Raw genomic sequence first — 16,818 nt, 5'->3', positions numbered from 1 at the left:
CTTTCCTCCCCTGCCCATGCTCCATGCCAAATGGTGGGGATGAGGGTAGGGGTAGGGAGGGGAGGACACAGGGACAGTCTAAGCAGAGGGCAAGTGCAGGCCCAGGCCTGCTCTGCAGACTGGAGGGGGTTTTAATCCCCATCATGTGTAATGATGGGTCTCTGGGTCCCTGTTCCTTCCTGGCCTTGGGTGGACTTTGGCCCCCTCAGGGGGCAACAACCTGACCATCTGGAAAAGAAAAAGAACCAGAAAGGGCTCGTCCAGGATTTGAACTCGGGACCTCTCGCACCCAAAGTGAGAATCATACCCCTAAACCAAAGATCCAAACTGACCCCATTCTCTCTTTTTGATTCTGTCCACTTGCTTTCCCCTGGCCCAGGGACAGCAGTGTGTCAGATGCCCACCTGGTGGCGGGAGGATTCCGTTCACCTTCCAGAAAAGAGCTAGGTTCGATACTGCCAGGCCCAGAGTCCCAAGGATCAGTTATCCCCAGAGCCTCTGTCACCAGGAACTCCCTCCAGGGCCGAGGCTCAGGAACTTGGGCCGCCTTGGAGCTGGGGGGCGGGGGTGGCTCCAGGACCGCGTGGAGGTTCCCTGGGGGACTCAAACCGGAGACTAGGGCGGTCCCGCCCTCCCATGGGGAAGCCCGGGCTGTGAGCCTCGCGCCAAAGCTGTGTCTCCTCCGCTCACAGAAAGGGGGACTAGGGTCCGGGGCAGACTCAGAGGCTCCTGGCTTCAGCCAAGCCCATCCTCTTGTGGGCTCAGCCCCCAAAGCCCCTGAGCGGCTCTGGGTCCCCCGAAAGCCCTTTCTTTGTCCCGGCATTGGGCACAGTCCGGCAACCCTCCCCCCGCGGTGGCATCCCTGGCTGGATGGTTGCGTGGGGCCTCGAGGCGCCGCGCCCATTTTCCCTCATGGATGGGCGGTCATTCTGGAAACCGACTGGAAAGGAAGAGGTGGCTCCAACCGGACCTTGCGCAGTAACCCCCCCCACTCCGCCCCAGGGCACTGGGGGCCTCCCCTGCAGCAGGTCCTCTGGGTCTTCCTGGTTCACGCTCCACTGCCCGCCCCAAAGCCAGGCGTGGGGTGGGGTGGAGGGTATGCGGAGTAGAGACGGGGGAGGAGACGTTGGGAGTTTGAAAGTAAGACTCCTCCTGGATTTGGATCCAGAGGCCCAGGGGGACTCATACTCTGGGGACCACTATAGAGAAGGGCACCTTGTTCCACTTACCTCTAGTGACCTTGACCTCCACTACCCTGTCCTCCCAGTCTGGAAGAGGGTGCAGAGCTTCCCGAGTCCCACCTGAGGCGTGGGACGGTTGTGGGGAAGCCTTGGTTCCATCCCAGAGCTGGGAGGGAAGAAGGCGCTTTAGCACTGCCCTCGCCAGTGTGTGGGGTCCTGGACAAAGGGCTTGTGGAGTTTTGGGGACTCGGTGCCACCCAGGAACCGGCTTCCCAGTGCCACTGGGCCCCTGGACCTCCTTCTGTTGTCCCTCTGTGTCAGCGTGCCTCCTTTCATGCCCATGTCCCAGAATTTCAGGCCAGGTGGTCCCACCCCCTCACAGCTTTCAATTCTGAGGTTCTCAGACAGTTTCAGGCAGGGGAAATCCTATTGGAAACAGCACTGATCATGGGGAAGTTCAGTGGGAGAGAGGGCTTCTTGCCCCAGCACTGCCCACCTTTCCCTTTGAAGGAGAATAAAGGTAGTGTGCCTGGCTAGCTTAGTCGGTAGAGCATGAGACTCTTAATCTCAGGGTTGTGGGTCTGAGCCCCATATTGGGCACAAAGCTTTTTACAAGCCCAGGTGAATAGAAGTAATGGTTTCAGGTGCTCAGGCCTTAACCTTAAGGCAAGCAGTTAGCACAACTCAGATTTCAGGGCCTAATTCCGGGGGGACCCAAAGACGAAATCCCTGTGCTGGACCTGCAGCTGCCAGGGAAGACCCACAGCCTGGGACCAGGAGAAGGTGAGGCATTAGAGTTGCTCAGGAAGGGTTCTGAATCTAGTCCCTTCCACACAGATTGTGGACCTGAGTTGCTTTTGCATTATGGGATTTTAGTGTGTTTCTAGTCCATGGATGCACGGCAGGAATAGCATAGCTCTGGGGAGTCATTCCTGCAATTCAGGGTTCTCACACAGCACACTCAGATGCCCTCTACCGCCCCCGCCCCCCCCCGCCATGGGTGAGCATATTTCCTAACTATTTTGAGGAGACTAGGACTGCCCAATTGCCTGGTCCCCTGGAGTGGATGTGGTCCTTGGATCTGACTCCTTGGACCTTCCCAGAGTGGGTGCAGATGTGAATTAAATATAAAGGAGTGAAATCCCTTGCCTCCTGATTCTGGGCTTCTGAGTTCATTAGAGATGCACAGACTGCAATTCTCCCCTCTCCCCAGTTCCCTCACAAGTGCAAGGAATTCAGTCATGTGAAAATTACCTTGAGTTTCAATCACAGACCAAGGACAGCTTGCCGGGTCCCAACGCAGTCTTTCCCAGCTGGGATCAGGGGCAGGGCTCTGGTCTTTCCCAGGTGGTGGGGATGGGTTGGAGAGACGGGGAGGGGCTGGAGCTATGGAAGCATGGGGGACCCACCAGCCCTCATGCTCAGGGTCATATAACAGAATTCACAGGCGGGGGCAACTGGACTTTTTGCACCCAGGAGGGTCTGTCTGATCATCCCTAGACTGTGAGAAGAAACCTGGAGACCTTCCATAGCACCTGGGCTGTGGAGAGCCAGATGTTTCCATGTGCACGAATGCAGCTGATGCAGGTTGGACCCAGAGGGGGTCTCACAGGACCAGCCAAGAGGGTCCTTGGCTTCGTGCAGCATAGAAACCAAACATGAGCAGAGAGGAAGTGAGAGCAGAGTTTGTTGAAGACATAGAGTAGTTATGGACAGAATGTCCGGTAGACAGAAGGGAAAGAAGAGTGAGTCTTGTCTTTGCTTGGGGCCTAGGGTTTTATTGAGGTGGTTCCATGCATGTGTCTTCTCAGGCATCCAGAACACAGAGGAATGTTTAAAGGTTCCCCATAAGTCGCTTATGCCCTGAAGCCAGGGGTCTTGATGAGTCAGTGGTCTTGGAAAACATTCATGACGACTCCCCTTGGGGCACAGTTTCACTCCTTAGATGTTATCTGTTGTGCTAGAAGACTCCAAAGAAATAATTAACTCCTTGACCTTCACAAGGAGAACATACATTATCTGTCTTATAAGGTGTGTATAAGGCAGAGGTGTGGGTCCTATCAAGAATAGAAACAGGAAAAGGAGTGAAAAAAGTGGTTTTTCATGGGGTCCCTTTAGTTTCTCTGTCTCACAGCCATCCAGGTGGCATCCCCAGTCCTCTAAAATACCTGATGGAGCCCTAACCAGCCAAGGTATGACCTTGGAGCAGGATTCAAACCTAAATCTCAGGGGCTTTAGAGTGGCTCTGGGTCCATTTCCCAGGAGAGGCAGGGGTGGAGGTGCAGAGACAGAGGTAGGAGGGCCAGAGGCTGGGACAACTGGCTATGGGTACTGCACCAGCCCCACATCCTGATGGAAAGCCTCTAGTCAGTTTGTGAAACTGCCCCAAAGGATTAATGACGTTAAAACTGTCACCAGCAAGACTCCCAGTGACAGCCAGGAGCTCCAGCCAGCCTAGACCAGTTTGAGCTCCACCACTGATTCACACCTGTGCAGATGGACCATGGAGTATATGGCAGTGACCTCTACCTCATTATAATGTTACACTCTCCCCCCTCCCAGGAGGAGCACAGGCTTCATTAGCATAACATAGGACACAGTATAGTCATGTTTTCTAAGTACACCGACACATTATGCCTGTCCTCTACATGCCTACACGTGGGAACAAAACTCCTCTTTCTGAATATTCATCCTAACCCTAAATAAAGGAAACCCACCCACCCCCACTTGGGGAGTCATGGCTTTAGAAGTTATTCCCCACGATCTCCTTATTTGCTGCAAATAAAGTTTCCTTTGTGTGACAACTCCCGATAGTGTAGGGTCTACCTGTAAGTCACTAAGGAGCAAACTCACGTGACCCAACCTCTGAGAGTTGCAGAGCCAGGGTTGAGCTGGGGGCCAATGCACCTTCTTCTGTCTCAAATTAGCCAGCCTGGGCATTTCCCAGGGAGAAAGGTCCATCGCTTCCCCAGCATGATTGTCCTCACTTCTTTTAAAAAGATTGGAGCAGTAAAATAAGGGAGAGCTGGATTTATTCCAGGAATGCAAGGTTGGTTTTATGCTCAAGAAAGTCTGTCAAAGTAGTCAATCATATTGATGGACTGAAAAAGAAAAGTCACATGATCTTCATAAATGTTTGTAAAAACACTTGATGCAATTCACACCTGTATTATCACACCTGGTTTTTATTTTCTGTGTTCTATGATTTGACATCTGGGGGTGGGGAACTTGCTAGCTGAGGAGACTGCCCCTGCTCCCCAGCTAGCTAATTCCTAGAGATAGTAAACAATTTGCCTGCTAATAGGCCTTTCAGATGCAAACCAACCAATTCTGAGTCCATATGCCCACCCACCTACCTCCTTACCTGATACACCAACCCGTATTTCCCCTGCCCTAAATCACCAGGGTCAGATACCAGACAACTAGGGACAGCCACTATGTCCCATATCATACCGAGTTATTCAATCTAGCCAATCCTAAACTGTTTACCCTGCCTTGACTTACCTTTCCCACGGAAACAATTTCTCAGAACTGCGGAAGGCTCCCAAGGGGGTTGTCGCCAACCCCCTGCGGCTTGGGGATCAATAAGGGAGAACCAGAACCCGCTACTGGCGGGCACTTCCTCCCCCCGCGCCCAGACTGGCAGCCCTGGAGCTGGGCGCATAACATGGAACCATCACCTCTTCCTTCCCCTTTCCTCCTCAAGAGATTCGAGGGCACACACCTACTTGATGCCAGTCCCCTTCCTCTGGTCTCTTCCCCAGCCACCATCCACAGTCCCCACAGCCGGCACCGCCTGAAGCCTCGGGTTCCCCTGCAGAGGGAGTGCTCTTTCAGCTCGGGGCCTCCGGCTCATCCAAGCCTCTCGTCTTCCCTCCCCCACAATATGCTCCCCACTCCCCTGGGGGCAGGAATCGATCCGGCTCCGCGGATCCATCATCCTGGGACTGGGCTGCTCTGCCTCTGCCCACCTAGGTCCACAGGGTCTTCCCACGGTCACCCCAGCGCTCAGCCCCACGCCTGGTTTCCAGGAGCGGCTCAGCCTATCCGGGAATGAACCGGGGCCACGCGCGATACAAACAGTTGTGGGGGAAGCGTTAGAAGGTGCTGTTGTGTGCGAGGCTCGTTGGTCTAGGGGTATGATTCTCGCTTCGGGTGCGAGAGGTCCCGGGTTCAAATCCCGGACGAGCCCAAGGCATGCGTCCCGGCTCTCTAGTCTTATTTTACACGGGAACATCGAGTTCAGGATGGGCTCTCATCCCACCTGGCGTATTGCGCTCCGCTTCGGGCCCAACCCGGGGACCAGAAAGGGACAGACCGCTTGCTGCGTACGGGCTGTTTTGGGGGAGCGGTGGGGCTTCGGGGTACAGGCCGGCCCCTTCGGGTACGGAGGAGCCACAATCAACTTCGCACTCAGCCCGCCTGCGTATGCCGCAGGAGCATCCCAGCCCGCGCCCAGCTCCTCTCCACTCTGTGACCCCTACGGCGTTCCCCGCGCAGACACGTTTCCTCCCGCCCTCCCGACTGAGATGTGCTGCTCTAAGTGTAAAATGCACGTCGGGTTTTGAAGACGCGTTCCCAGAAAAGTAAGCTATCTTACTACGTGTTGAAATGATATTTTGGATATACTGGGTTATATAAAATATATTATTACCATTAATTTTACCTGTTTCTTTTTACTTATTGTTATTATTTTTTAATGTGCTACTAGAAAATTTTAATTGGAAGATGCGGCTCGTATTTGTGGCCTGCAATAATGGACCGCGCTGAGCCAGAGGCATGACTCTGGTTGTGGGGGATAGAGATCCTGGGTCCAAATCCTGACTGAGCTCAGGATTGTTCCTTCCGGTTCAGGGACCACAGCACGGGGGAGGAGGGGGGTGTGGCATCCTCCCAGCCCGGATTCTGGGCTCTGGACAAGACGCTTAGCCATGCAACCTTACTTTCACCAACTGTTAAACGGGGACAGTTCTGATTCAGAAGGATTTATTTAAAAGATGGTCTTTTCTGCCACTGATCTGTAGTGCAAACTTTTTCACAAATCAAGAGTCTCAGTATATGTTGTTTTAATACTTCACTGCTTTGTTCCATGTTACCCTTATGCCCAAACCAGTTTAGCTTTGTGGGTAAGTCTTGATATCCAGGAGTGTTAATCTCTCAAATTTATTTTGGTTATTATTGACCCTTGGCACTGTCTTGTAAGTGTGAGAATCAGCTTGTCAATTTACACAAAAATAGTGATTGGGATTTTGATTGATACAGCATTGATTCTGTAGATCAGTTCTGGGTGATTTGACATCATTACAATATTGAGGCTTTCAAGTCATAAACATGATGTATTTCTTCTTTATTAAGGTCTTCTTTAACTTATAATAGTGTTTTATATTTTTCTGAGATAGGTTTTGTACATCTTTCATTAGAATTTTTGCTAGGTATTTGATGTTGTTGATACTATGGTAAATTATATCACTTTGGATATACTTTTCTAATTTTTGCAGATATATGAAAATACAATCAGTTTTTATGTACTAATCTTGGATTCAGTGACATTGTGAAACTCACATATTAATTCTAATCTATAGAATTTTCTATATATTCAGGCATGTCATCTGTGAATAATGGCAGTATTACTTAATTACTTCCCATCCTTAGCTATACCTTTTAATTACTTATCTTATTGCACTAACTAGAACCTCCAATAAAATAGAAATGTGATAGAAGGCATTCTGGTTTTGTTCCAGAGTTTGCCCAGAGAAGTTTTCAAAATTCTATTAAATATGTTTGCTACCTTTTATTTTTTTATTATGTTGTGTTAATTTAAAACATTTTTTATGTTGTGTTAATTTTTAAATTTTTTATTATGTTGTGTTATTTTTTAAATTTTTTATTATGTTGTGTTAATTTTAAAAAAATTTTTATTATGTGGGTGCCTGGGTGGCTCAGTTGGTTAAGCAACTGCCTTTGGCTCGGGTCATGGTCCTGGAGTCCTGGGATCGAGTCCCGCATCAGGCTCCCTGCTCAGCAGGGAGTCTGCTTCTCCCTCTGACCCTCCCCCCTTCATGTGTTCTCTCTCTCTCAAATAAATAAATAAAATCTTAAAAAAATTTTTTATTATGTTGTGTTAATTTTTAAAAAATTTTTATTATGTTGTGTTAATTTTTTAAATTTTTTTATTGTTAATTTTTTTAATTAAAAAATTTTTTATTATGCTGCCTTTTATTTTAATAGTTACCACTTGATAGTAATTGTTGCTGGGTAACACTGCCAAACTTAATGGTATAAAACAATATGTTTGGGGGCACTTGGGTGGCTCGGTCTTGAGTGTCAGACTCTTGCTTTGCTTGGGTGGTGATCTCAGGGTCCTGGGATGGAGCCCTGCCTCTGGCTCTGTGCTCTGCAGGGTCTCTGCTGGAGATTGTTTCCCTCTCTCTCCCTCCCTCTCTGCTCCTCCCCCTGCTCTCTGTCTCAGTCTCTCTCTCTCTGGTTGTGGGGAATAGAGATCCTGGGTCCAAATCCTGACTGAGCTCAGTCAGGATTTTAGTCATTAAATGTACATTGATTTTTACATGTAAACATTCTAGATTGATGGGGTTTTTTTTTGTGAAATGTCAGAACTTTAAAGATTCTGCTCCTCTGTCTCCTAGCTTACATTATTTCTGAGGAGAAATCTGCTTTTATTCTTACCATTGTTCCTCTGTAAATAATGTATCTCATTTCTCTCACTGCTTTTAAGATTTTTCTCTTTACCACTCACTTTAAGCAATTTGATTGTGATATGCCTTGGTGTAGTTCCCTTTATATTTCTTGTGCCTGAGGTTTGTTCAGTTTTTTGGGGGTGTGTGTGTCTGTGGATTTATGGTTTTAGTCAAATTTGGAAATGTTTGTTATTATTTTTTCAAATATTTTTCTCTCTATCCCATTTAAATGTAGTCCAATTATGCACATCAGGCCACTTGAAATTGTCCCACAGCCCACTGATGTTTTGTTTCCAATCTTTCCTCTCTGTGGATTTTATTTTAATAATTTCTATTGCTCGGGGCGCCTGGGTGGCTCAGTTGGTTAAGCAACTGCCTTTGGCTCGGGTCATGATCCTGGAGTCCCGGGATTGAGTCCCACATCGGGCTCCCTGCTCAGCAGGGGGTCTGCTTCTCCCTCTGACCCTCTTCCCTCTCGTGTTCTCTGTCTCTCATTCTCTCTCTCTCTCTCTCAAATAAATAAATAAAATAAAATCTTAAAAAAATAATTTCTATTGCTATGCCTTCAAGTTCACTAATCTTTTCTTTTACCATGTCTAATCTGCCACTAATTTCATCCAGTGTACTTTTTACCTCAAATATTATAGTTTATTTATAGAGGTTAATATGGCTATTTTTTTGTTTATTTCTTCCACATCTCTACTTAACATATTCAATGTTTTCTCTAGCTTCTTGGATATAGAAATGTATTAATAGCCTTGTCTACTAATTCTATCATCTGCTTCATTTCTGAGTAGTGACTATTTTCTCCTGACTATGGGTATATTTTCTTGCTTCTTTTCATGTATGCTAATTTTTCATTGAATGCCAGATGTTTATAATCTTACTTTGTTGGGTGCTGGACATTTTTGTATTCCTATACATGTTCTTGAGCATTTTTCTAGGATGTGGTTAGATTCCTTAGAAATGGCTTTATCTTTTGAAATCTTGCTTTTATGTATTTTTTAAGACTTTTATTTTTTAAAATTTTATTTATTTATTTATTTTAGCAATCTCTACACCCCAACATGGGGCTGGAACTCATAACCCTGAGATCAAGAGTCACATGCTCCCTGGACTGAGCCAGCCAGGGTCCCCTAAGGTCTTGCTTTTAAACTTGGGTAGATGGAACCAGGGCTTGGCCTAGGAGAGCGTTTCTCTTTGTTTCATAGACTGTCCTGGAATGAAAAACACAGCAAGCAGGGGCCCAGACACTCAATGTTGGGGTCCACAAAGGGTGGGTGTTCTCAGCAGTCATAAACACAATTGGTCCCTAGTTAGGCTTTGCTGAGGGCTAAGCAACAGATTTGAGTCTGACTCTGGGACTTTGCTTTTCTAGAGAGAGTGAAGCTGAGGCTCCTCCTTGACTTAAAGAACCACAGAAAAGTTCCCAGTGCCTGGCTAGCTCACTTGGTAGACCACAAAGCTCTCTCCCAGTCTTGGTTTGGAGCTCCACGCTGGCCTTTTTCCTGGGCTCATTGGCCACCACCCATACTATTTTCCCCAACCTCAAAAAGGATTCTCAGTTCCAAGCACCCACATAAAGATCTGCATCATCAATGCTTGGCCCATTTATTGCTCAGAGTGCTAGGGAATCTCTGAGAAAATCAGCTAATGGAAGAAGTTGACACCTCTCTCCCCAGTTCCTTTCCGGGTTCAGATGCCTGCTGTGACTAGAGGACCTAATTGAGAGCCACCAAGAGTGGTGCTGTCTATATTATATTCCAGGAGGACGCAAACCCCTGCCAATCCTTTCCTGGCGGTTGTGCAGCTGGTGCAGTCCGGAGAACGATCGATTGTGCCCCCTCTCCCGGCTCAGATTTCTCAAAATGTAGACTTTGTCCAGGGTAAAATGAACCAAGGGCAGAGGCGTCTGAACCAAGGCATCTCTGGCCTTGGCCAGCTGTGAGGGTCTTTGCCGTGTGAAGGGAAAAACAGAAGACCCTCACTCTCCAGGTACATACAGGTGTTGGATCCAGCAGTTCACAGAAGCACAGAATCTGAGGTGTCGGCATCCGCATTTGGGGGATTGATTAACTTTAAAATAGGTTGATCAACAGCGGCATCCCTGAAAGTCTGATGTCCAAGGTGGGACTCAATTTTACAGTCTTTCTTTCTTTCTTTTCTTCTTTCTTCTTTCACAGAGAAAGACACAGCGAGAGAAGGAACACAAGCAGGGGGAGTGGGAGAGGGAGAAGCAGGCATCCCGCGGAGCAGGGAGCCTGATGCGGGGCTCAATCCCAGGACCCTGGGATCATGACCTGAGCCAAAGGCAGACACTTAACGACTGAGCCACCCAGGCGCCCCTCTGCAGTCTTGAAACGAAGGGTTTTTCTGAGCTAGCCAAGAAACTTCAGCAACCCCCTACCTAATCAGAGGACTTCGGGAGGCGCCAAAAAGTCCAGGGCGAGTCAGGCCTTGAGGGAGGCGTTGCCTGTCCTGTAATCTACCCCTCCAGGTACAGAGTGCCTCAGTACAGCCGTAAGGTCTGGGGTTGCGGACAGGTGGCCCCACGACCTCCTATCTCGCTCCTCCTCCAACCCCATCATCCCAGACAAGGGGCGAGGAGATCTGCTACCACCCAGGGCTGGTAGGGACAAAGATGAGTGGGGCCTGGCCCGGGGCTGCAGGGGAGTGCGGGTGTGCGTGTGTGTGTGTCTGGGGGGCGGGGCGGCAAAAAGGGTTGCGGTTCGCATTGACGTTTGGGCAGTAGGCCCAGATCCACTCCACGGATGGGCTCCATGGCTGGTTTGTGGCTGAATTGGTCCCCAGGCCTGAGGGAGGGAAAGACAAAAGCTCCCCCACCCCCAAACTTGATTCGAATAGGTCATTAACTGGACCCTAATTGTGAGTTCCAGCGTTCTGATTTCTGTCAGGAAGACTCACTCCATGCTTCTTCTGAAATATCAGAGGTCAAATCATGTTCCCGCTTGCTCCTTGTCACCACCAGGGTCCAGCCCTGCAGGGACACCTGCAATTTCCGGACTTCTGCATCCTCGGGGCCACACCCCACCCCACCGGTGAGACTTAGGGACACAGCTCTGCTAAGGGACACTAGAGCCCAGTCCTGGTCCAACAGGCAAGGCTGTTGGTGGAAAAATTTTCCTCAGGGTCCGGTTGTCATGTCTCTCAATGAAGAGAGCCACCAGTGGTGGATCCTCCTCCTCTAAGGAGCTGTGGGGTTTTGGGGAAGGGAGTCTAGGATTCGCCTTTCGGATTGTTATTCTGGGACCCCAGAGGGCTCAGAATTTGAAGATATGTATGACCGTCCTCTTCTAGATGTTTCTTTCTTGAATTTGGGCCCAGATTGGGACGAAGATCTGCCAGGTATTGTCCATGGGTCTTTTTCTGCTCTCCATTAACTCTGTTCCTGCCCCCCAAGCCTCCAAAGTGCTAGAAAAGCCACCCCCCCATACAGGTTCCAGGGATTAGGACCCACTCCTTACCCTTTACCGGGAAGTCAGAGGAATTAAACCAAAGGGCTAATGGGTGGTGGCCCAGAGAAAGTTCAGCCCTCAACTCCACCCATCAGCAGCTAAACCAGCCTGTGCTTTCCGCTCTGTAAGACGCCCCTCAACCCCCAGCTAGCTCCGGTGTGCTCCCTCCACAAAGCCCACCCAGTCCCTCCTTTTATCACCTTCACGGGTGTAAGGAGACACCCGTGCCCCAACCTCGGGGGTCCTAGGAGGTGCAAGGCTCAGTTGTGGCTGACAAGTCTTTGACAGCCGAAACCACCCAGCACAGGAGTGCCAAAACAGAACCGCCCTACCCCGGGTGGGACTCGAACCCACAATCCCTGGCTTAGGAGGCCAGTGCCTTCTCCATTAGGCCACCGGGGCGTGCCCCTGGTGCGCAAGCTTCCCGGTGAGGACCCGCCCCCTTCCACGCTCCCGCGAGGAGCCCGTGGGCAGCGCCACGTGTCTCGCGCGCCCTTGCTGCGAGGGGCCGCGCGTTCAGGGCGACGTCTGTTCGGGTGTTTGGGTGTGCTGCTTCTTCTTTAAGGGCCCGGAGCAGATGCGGCGTCCTGGCACCTCCCCTCACCCCGCGCCTCGTCCGGTCGGGTCCCGGTGCCGCCCCAGCTCCGCAGCCGCCCGAGTCCCCGCCGCTCCCCGCTCCATCGGGCGGCGGATGGAAGCTTCCCTGCGTGTGCATTTCTGGAATGGCCCGCGGACTCCGGACCACCGAGCCCAATCTCACCCTCCCCTTTGTGTTATCGGGGGGAACTTCCCCCAGGTCCCTTCCCCTGCGGTGAGGAGCGCGCGGCAGAGTCACCAAGGACCGCACCCGTCGTCTTCGTTCTGGCTCTTTGGTTTAAGTTACGGCGCTTGTTTTGGGGGCGACCGTCCCTGCGCCAGAGTCTTGGGCGTCCCCAAGTGACCAGATTCTGTTGGCTTCAGGTGGGGGCAAGCCGGGAAGGTGTCTCCCCACTATAGTACCCAGCACAGGAGAGCTGGTCGCTGCGGCTTTTTCCTGCTGGGGAGAAGCGTCCTTCACTCCGCGTCGCGGGGAGGGGACAGAGGGACCCTTGTGGGAAGTACCCCGGCACCTGCGGACAAGGAACGAGGTGAGGGGAGAACTGGGAACCTCCGCCCGCGCCCTCGGACCGGCGCGGCCCCTTGGCCCACCACAACGTGCGGACTCGGCGAGCCCAGACCCCAAACCACGCCCTGAGCACGCCGAGTCTGTCTGAGGCCGGAGGAGGTGGCTCGGTTTTTCCGCTGCGGCGGCGTGGGGAGAGTAGTCTACGGTTCAAGGATTGGAACCCCGTCCCCAGGCCCGGGGGGACCCGGGAGGTCCTCCGTGTCCTCCGGTCGAACCCCCAGAACCTCTGCAGCCAAGTCACCTGAGGCCTCAGAACAAAGGACAGAGCGCCCAGGATGGATTCTTGTCGCCCGGCTAGCTCAGTCGGTAGAGCATGAGACTCTTAATCTCAGGGTCGTGGGTTCGAGCCCCACGTTGGGCGGGCTCTACATTTTGGGCGTCAGCTGGCTTTCAACAAGTCCTAATCCTGTTTAGAGAGATCTTCCTGAGAAAACAAACTTCCTGGTTGCTCATTCTATGAGGAGACGAGAACACGGTACTTCGGTGTAACTTTTACCTTCAGGGGAGACATTCTGAGGCCCTTCCTCTACCTTGGGAGTTTTATTTTTTAGGGGTGGCGGTGGCTTAAACATAGGGATGGGGAGAGAAAGCCAGGAGCCCAGGTGATGGTGAGGACAGTTCAGAGAATAAGGAACAGATATGTTTAAAATTAAACCTGACCGAAGTGAAAAAGGCCACTTCCTGGAGCCCTCTGCTCTCCTCGCCCACATGCAGGTGGCCCTCCTCCCCCTGTGCCCGCCTTCCTTACTCCAGCCTGGCAGGGCTTCTCTCCAGGGATCCCCTCCAGCATCTAGGAGACCCTGTCCCTGTTCACAGCCCTACTGTTGCAGTCATCCACTCGCAGCCTCGGCCGGAGCGTGGCCCAGCCAGCGATTGCCAGAGGAGTGGATGTCTCCAGGTCCCACAGAACCAGGGTCAAGACCACTTTCTTCCATGAAAGGATGAGAGGCAGACAAAGTAACTGACCTTGAAGGATTTGTTAATCTGGCGGTGTACAACTTGCTTTGGGAGTGAGAAGTCCTGGATTCAAATCCCCAACAAGCCCTTCTCTTGCACAGACGTTTTTGAGGGGTAGATGGAATGGTGGGTCCCAATTCTAGGTCCCTTTACAATGGAAAGCAAAGGGATTGAAAGTAGAGAGGGTGGGGGGAGGGGGTTGCTGATGCCCTCTCCCCCCCATTGTCGAGGTCCCATGTGTCACTGTGGATACACAGAGCTGACCCTTGTCCCTGAGCCACACTTCATTGCAGACTCCATCCCTGAACCACAGCCTCAGGGGAACTCAGCTTCCTGGAGAGATCCTGCCCTGGGAATTTTCCATGGCTTGTGGTCTAGAGTCTTGAGCCTTCCCCTAGATGAGGAAGGTGCAGAACACAAATCTTGGGCGGTTCTTTTCAGATTGCAGGAGGGTTATAGGACTGGGCTCTACTCTTCTCCAGCTGGACTCCACAGATCTGGACCCACAAGACCCAGCCTCTCAAGGACATCAGTTTATCCATCTGTTAAGTGGGGATATCCATCTGTTAAGTTGTGTTAATCACAACTCATGGACTCAAAGATTTGTTTGGGATATTAAATTACTTATATTTTGTGTAAAGCCCTTAGAACAGCCTTGAGACTGAAGCATTAACTCCTGTCTGAGCTTCCAGCCTGCTTGTCCACCCCTCCCCACCCACCCTCCTGAGCCAGGCATCTCTAGGCTGGGGGAAGCCCAGGTGCTCTGGGGCCCCTGTTTATTCTCTCCTCTCCCACCTCTCCTGCCTCCCCAGTTCGCACTCCTCCTGACCTCTCCGGCAGGAACCTGAACAGCCTCTTGTCCCAAATTGGCAGACCCTGGCTTTATGCCATTCCCTGCAAAGGAGCTGGATCCCAAGGGCTGACCTCGGTGTTGGAGTTCAGCAAAATATTTCGAGGAAATGAGGGAGGAATCCAGTGGTCAGGCCTGTTTTCCACCCCTCTGAGAAAGGGGCTCAAGTTTCCATATCCCTGGAGTGGCCTCAGGCTGACACACCCTCCTCCTGCAGCCTCAGGGTGGTGCTGGAACTTGGGGGCATCAACAGGTGAACCTTGGATTTCATCAAGGCACAGAGAAAGACTGGACTTCAACTTGGCGCCTCACACCATCAGGGGTCTCAGCCTGCCTCTGACCTTTGGGGTCAGGGTCGAGGGTGATGTATGAGGCTGGAAATATCGACAGTCTGGTCCAGATCCTGGTGTTGCCCACATTTGAGACTCAGCTTTAATGCAGAGATTCAGCAAAAACACCCATATGGTCACCAGGTTAGCTCCACTAACACCGTACTCTTATTCTCAGGGTCATGGCTTTGAGCCTCACATTAGTTAGATTTTTTATTGCCATTTGAAGGCAATGAGGATTCCCGCCCACATGGGTTGTTTCTCTGCTCCCAGCTATCCACTCCTGCCTGAAAAGTGCTCTGTTGGGTGCACAGTGTGTGAGGTGATAAAAGCAGATTCCTGCTCACCCAGGAAGCCATGCTTGGTTCCTGCCCTCAGAGCATCTGCTCCTTGTACAGGATTGGCCTCCCATGGGTGCTTCTGGACTCCCATTCCTGAGAGTAGGGAGAGTAGCCATTCCAGCCACCCACGCCCTGAACAGGGCAAGGACCAGGGCCCTTTAAGGCCGACACCAAGGGCTTCCTTGCTCCTTGTTAGCAAGGTCCCTGGGAAGGAATTCCACAAGGCTTTTCACCTCTGGGAATACAGCGGGTTGTCTCTAATTAAAAGACAAGAAAGTCTGAGAATCTAGGCTCCTCCGGGATTTGATCCTCTTGCGTTCTAAGCGAGGATTATACTCCTGGAAACTCCTTTTGCTGCCAGCTTCTCCTCTCGCTCAGCAATGCTGCCCACGCTCCAGTCCTCATGGGGTCATAATGTGGGAGAGTTTGATTCAGGTATCAGTCAAGTAGAGGGGTATAGTGGGTCCGGATTCCCAATATTCAGTAGTTTGGGAATTCCATATCTGTTCTGTCTCCCTGTCCAGGGCCAATTTAGAGGGCTTCAGCCCAGAAAAACAGGCGCTGCGGTTTGGGGGCAGAGCATCGTTCCTGGTTTGCGACGGACTGGGGGTGAACTGTGCGCGCCCCCCCCCCCCCGCAGTTCACCCTGGGCACTGCTGAGAGTCTCTCCTTCACTGGATCCCAGCCTGGGCTGGAGATCAGCCCTCCTCTAAGTGCTGCAGCGATCAGGATGCGTAATTGGGAAGCGGTGGGCTGGAGAGCTGCAGCTGTGCTGCCTTCTTCCAGCTGGGCCAGCTCGGGCCGCACGTGCAGCCGTTGATGAGCTTGTCGGTCTGAAACCTGACAGCAGCTGCGAACCCGCGAACGCATAGAGCCGGCTTCACGGGTGCACACATTACCAGCTGAGCTCTCGGGGTGATGTCGGTGTTTCCGCGTGCGTCAGCTGCAGAAAGAGGAGGGACTGGAACGTGACGGCTCGTTGGTCTAGGGGTATGATTCTCGCTTTGGGTGCGAGAGGTCCCGGGTTCAAATCCCGGACGAGCCCTTTCCCTCATCTTTTCCCTTCCACGTTTTCAGTGGAGTAGGGCACCTACCAGGCTGAGGCTCCAGATAGTTCAGCTGGTGAGGGACCTAGGGCTCCGGCAGACGCAGACAGTATGTATCTCCTGAGGCTGGGATCGCGCGGTAACAAGGTTAAAGGAGACTATTCCGGGAAGTAGGAGGTTATGTAAAATAAGGGGAAGTGCATCGTTGGCTGCTCTAGGGGTTCAGATCTCATCTTAGTTCGAGATGATCCTCGCTTAAGTCCCGGGTGAGCCCTCTTACTTAAGCTACCTTTTTTTGGGGGGCGGAGAGACCTGGGATTCTGCGGGTAGAACTTCAGATCCCCGGGGCCTTCGCAGATGAGAGCGCTAGGAAATTTCGCGCCATGGATCCGGAGGGGTGGTGGTCAGACAGTACAAAGCGAAGCCGCTAGCCCAGATCTGCGGGATCCTCGCGGGCATGCCTCGACACGGGGAGGAAGGACACAGAGACAGCAGAGTGCCTAGGACCCGACCCCCGACCCCCGGACTTGGTCTCTCTGCCCTGAGGGCGAGGTCCTTGTCCACGCCACTGCCTGAGGACCAGAAGACCCGCCTCTTGCCCCCGCTGAGCAGGGGAGGGCATCCCTGAGTCGTCCTGGCTCGGGGTCTTGTTGGTGGCCTGATCCACCCCCCTCCGGGGGCCAGCCCCTCCCGTCTGATGGCACCTAGGGCAGGACGGCTGGTTTAGTCAGCATAACAAAGCGACTCTCAACGTCACTCGTGCGTTGTAGGTCCCACG

The 16,818-nt window shown here is 51.8% G+C and overlaps 1 long non-coding RNA gene and 4 other non-coding genes across 7 annotated transcripts; 3 read left to right on the top strand and 2 right to left on the bottom strand.

Annotated features, from left to right (window-relative positions):
- Positions 1-2,950: 2,950 nt before the first annotated feature.
- LOC112828393 (uncharacterized) lies at positions 2,951-16,721 on the bottom strand. 3 transcript variants are annotated; one of them, XR_012380594.1, is made up of 4 exons: positions 16,330-16,721; positions 4,906-4,995; positions 4,045-4,282; positions 2,951-3,238 (listed from the first exon to the last, which is right to left on the bottom strand). It is a non-coding gene; the product is annotated as an uncharacterized lncRNA (long non-coding RNA). The 3 variants fall into 3 exon arrangements; XR_003209504.2 differs by lacking the exon at positions 16,330-16,721 and adding an exon at positions 5,153-5,257 and having other exon boundaries at positions 4,035-4,282; XR_003209505.2 differs by lacking the exon at positions 16,330-16,721 and adding an exon at positions 5,153-5,256.
- TRNAP-CGG (transfer RNA proline (anticodon CGG)) lies at positions 5,302-5,373 on the top strand. Its single transcript has one exon. It is a non-coding gene; the product is annotated as a tRNA-Pro (tRNA).
- TRNAR-CCU (transfer RNA arginine (anticodon CCU)) lies at positions 11,682-11,754 on the bottom strand. Its single transcript has one exon. It is a non-coding gene; the product is annotated as a tRNA-Arg (tRNA).
- TRNAK-CUU (transfer RNA lysine (anticodon CUU)) lies at positions 12,806-12,878 on the top strand. The gene has a single exon. It is a non-coding gene; the product is annotated as a tRNA-Lys (tRNA).
- TRNAP-UGG (transfer RNA proline (anticodon UGG)) lies at positions 15,968-16,039 on the top strand. The gene has a single exon. It is a non-coding gene; the product is annotated as a tRNA-Pro (tRNA).
- Positions 16,722-16,818: the final 97 nt, after the last annotated feature.

This window comes from Callorhinus ursinus, unplaced genomic scaffold (assembly GCF_003265705.2).
Source record: "Callorhinus ursinus isolate GAN/ISIS: 27379988/994484 unplaced genomic scaffold, GSC_fseal_2.0 scaffold13, whole genome shotgun sequence".
NCBI lineage: Eukaryota > Metazoa > Chordata > Mammalia > Carnivora > Otariidae > Callorhinus > Callorhinus ursinus.
Note: the sequence above shows the minus strand (reverse complement) of the source record. Positions and strands in the feature narration are given on the sequence as shown.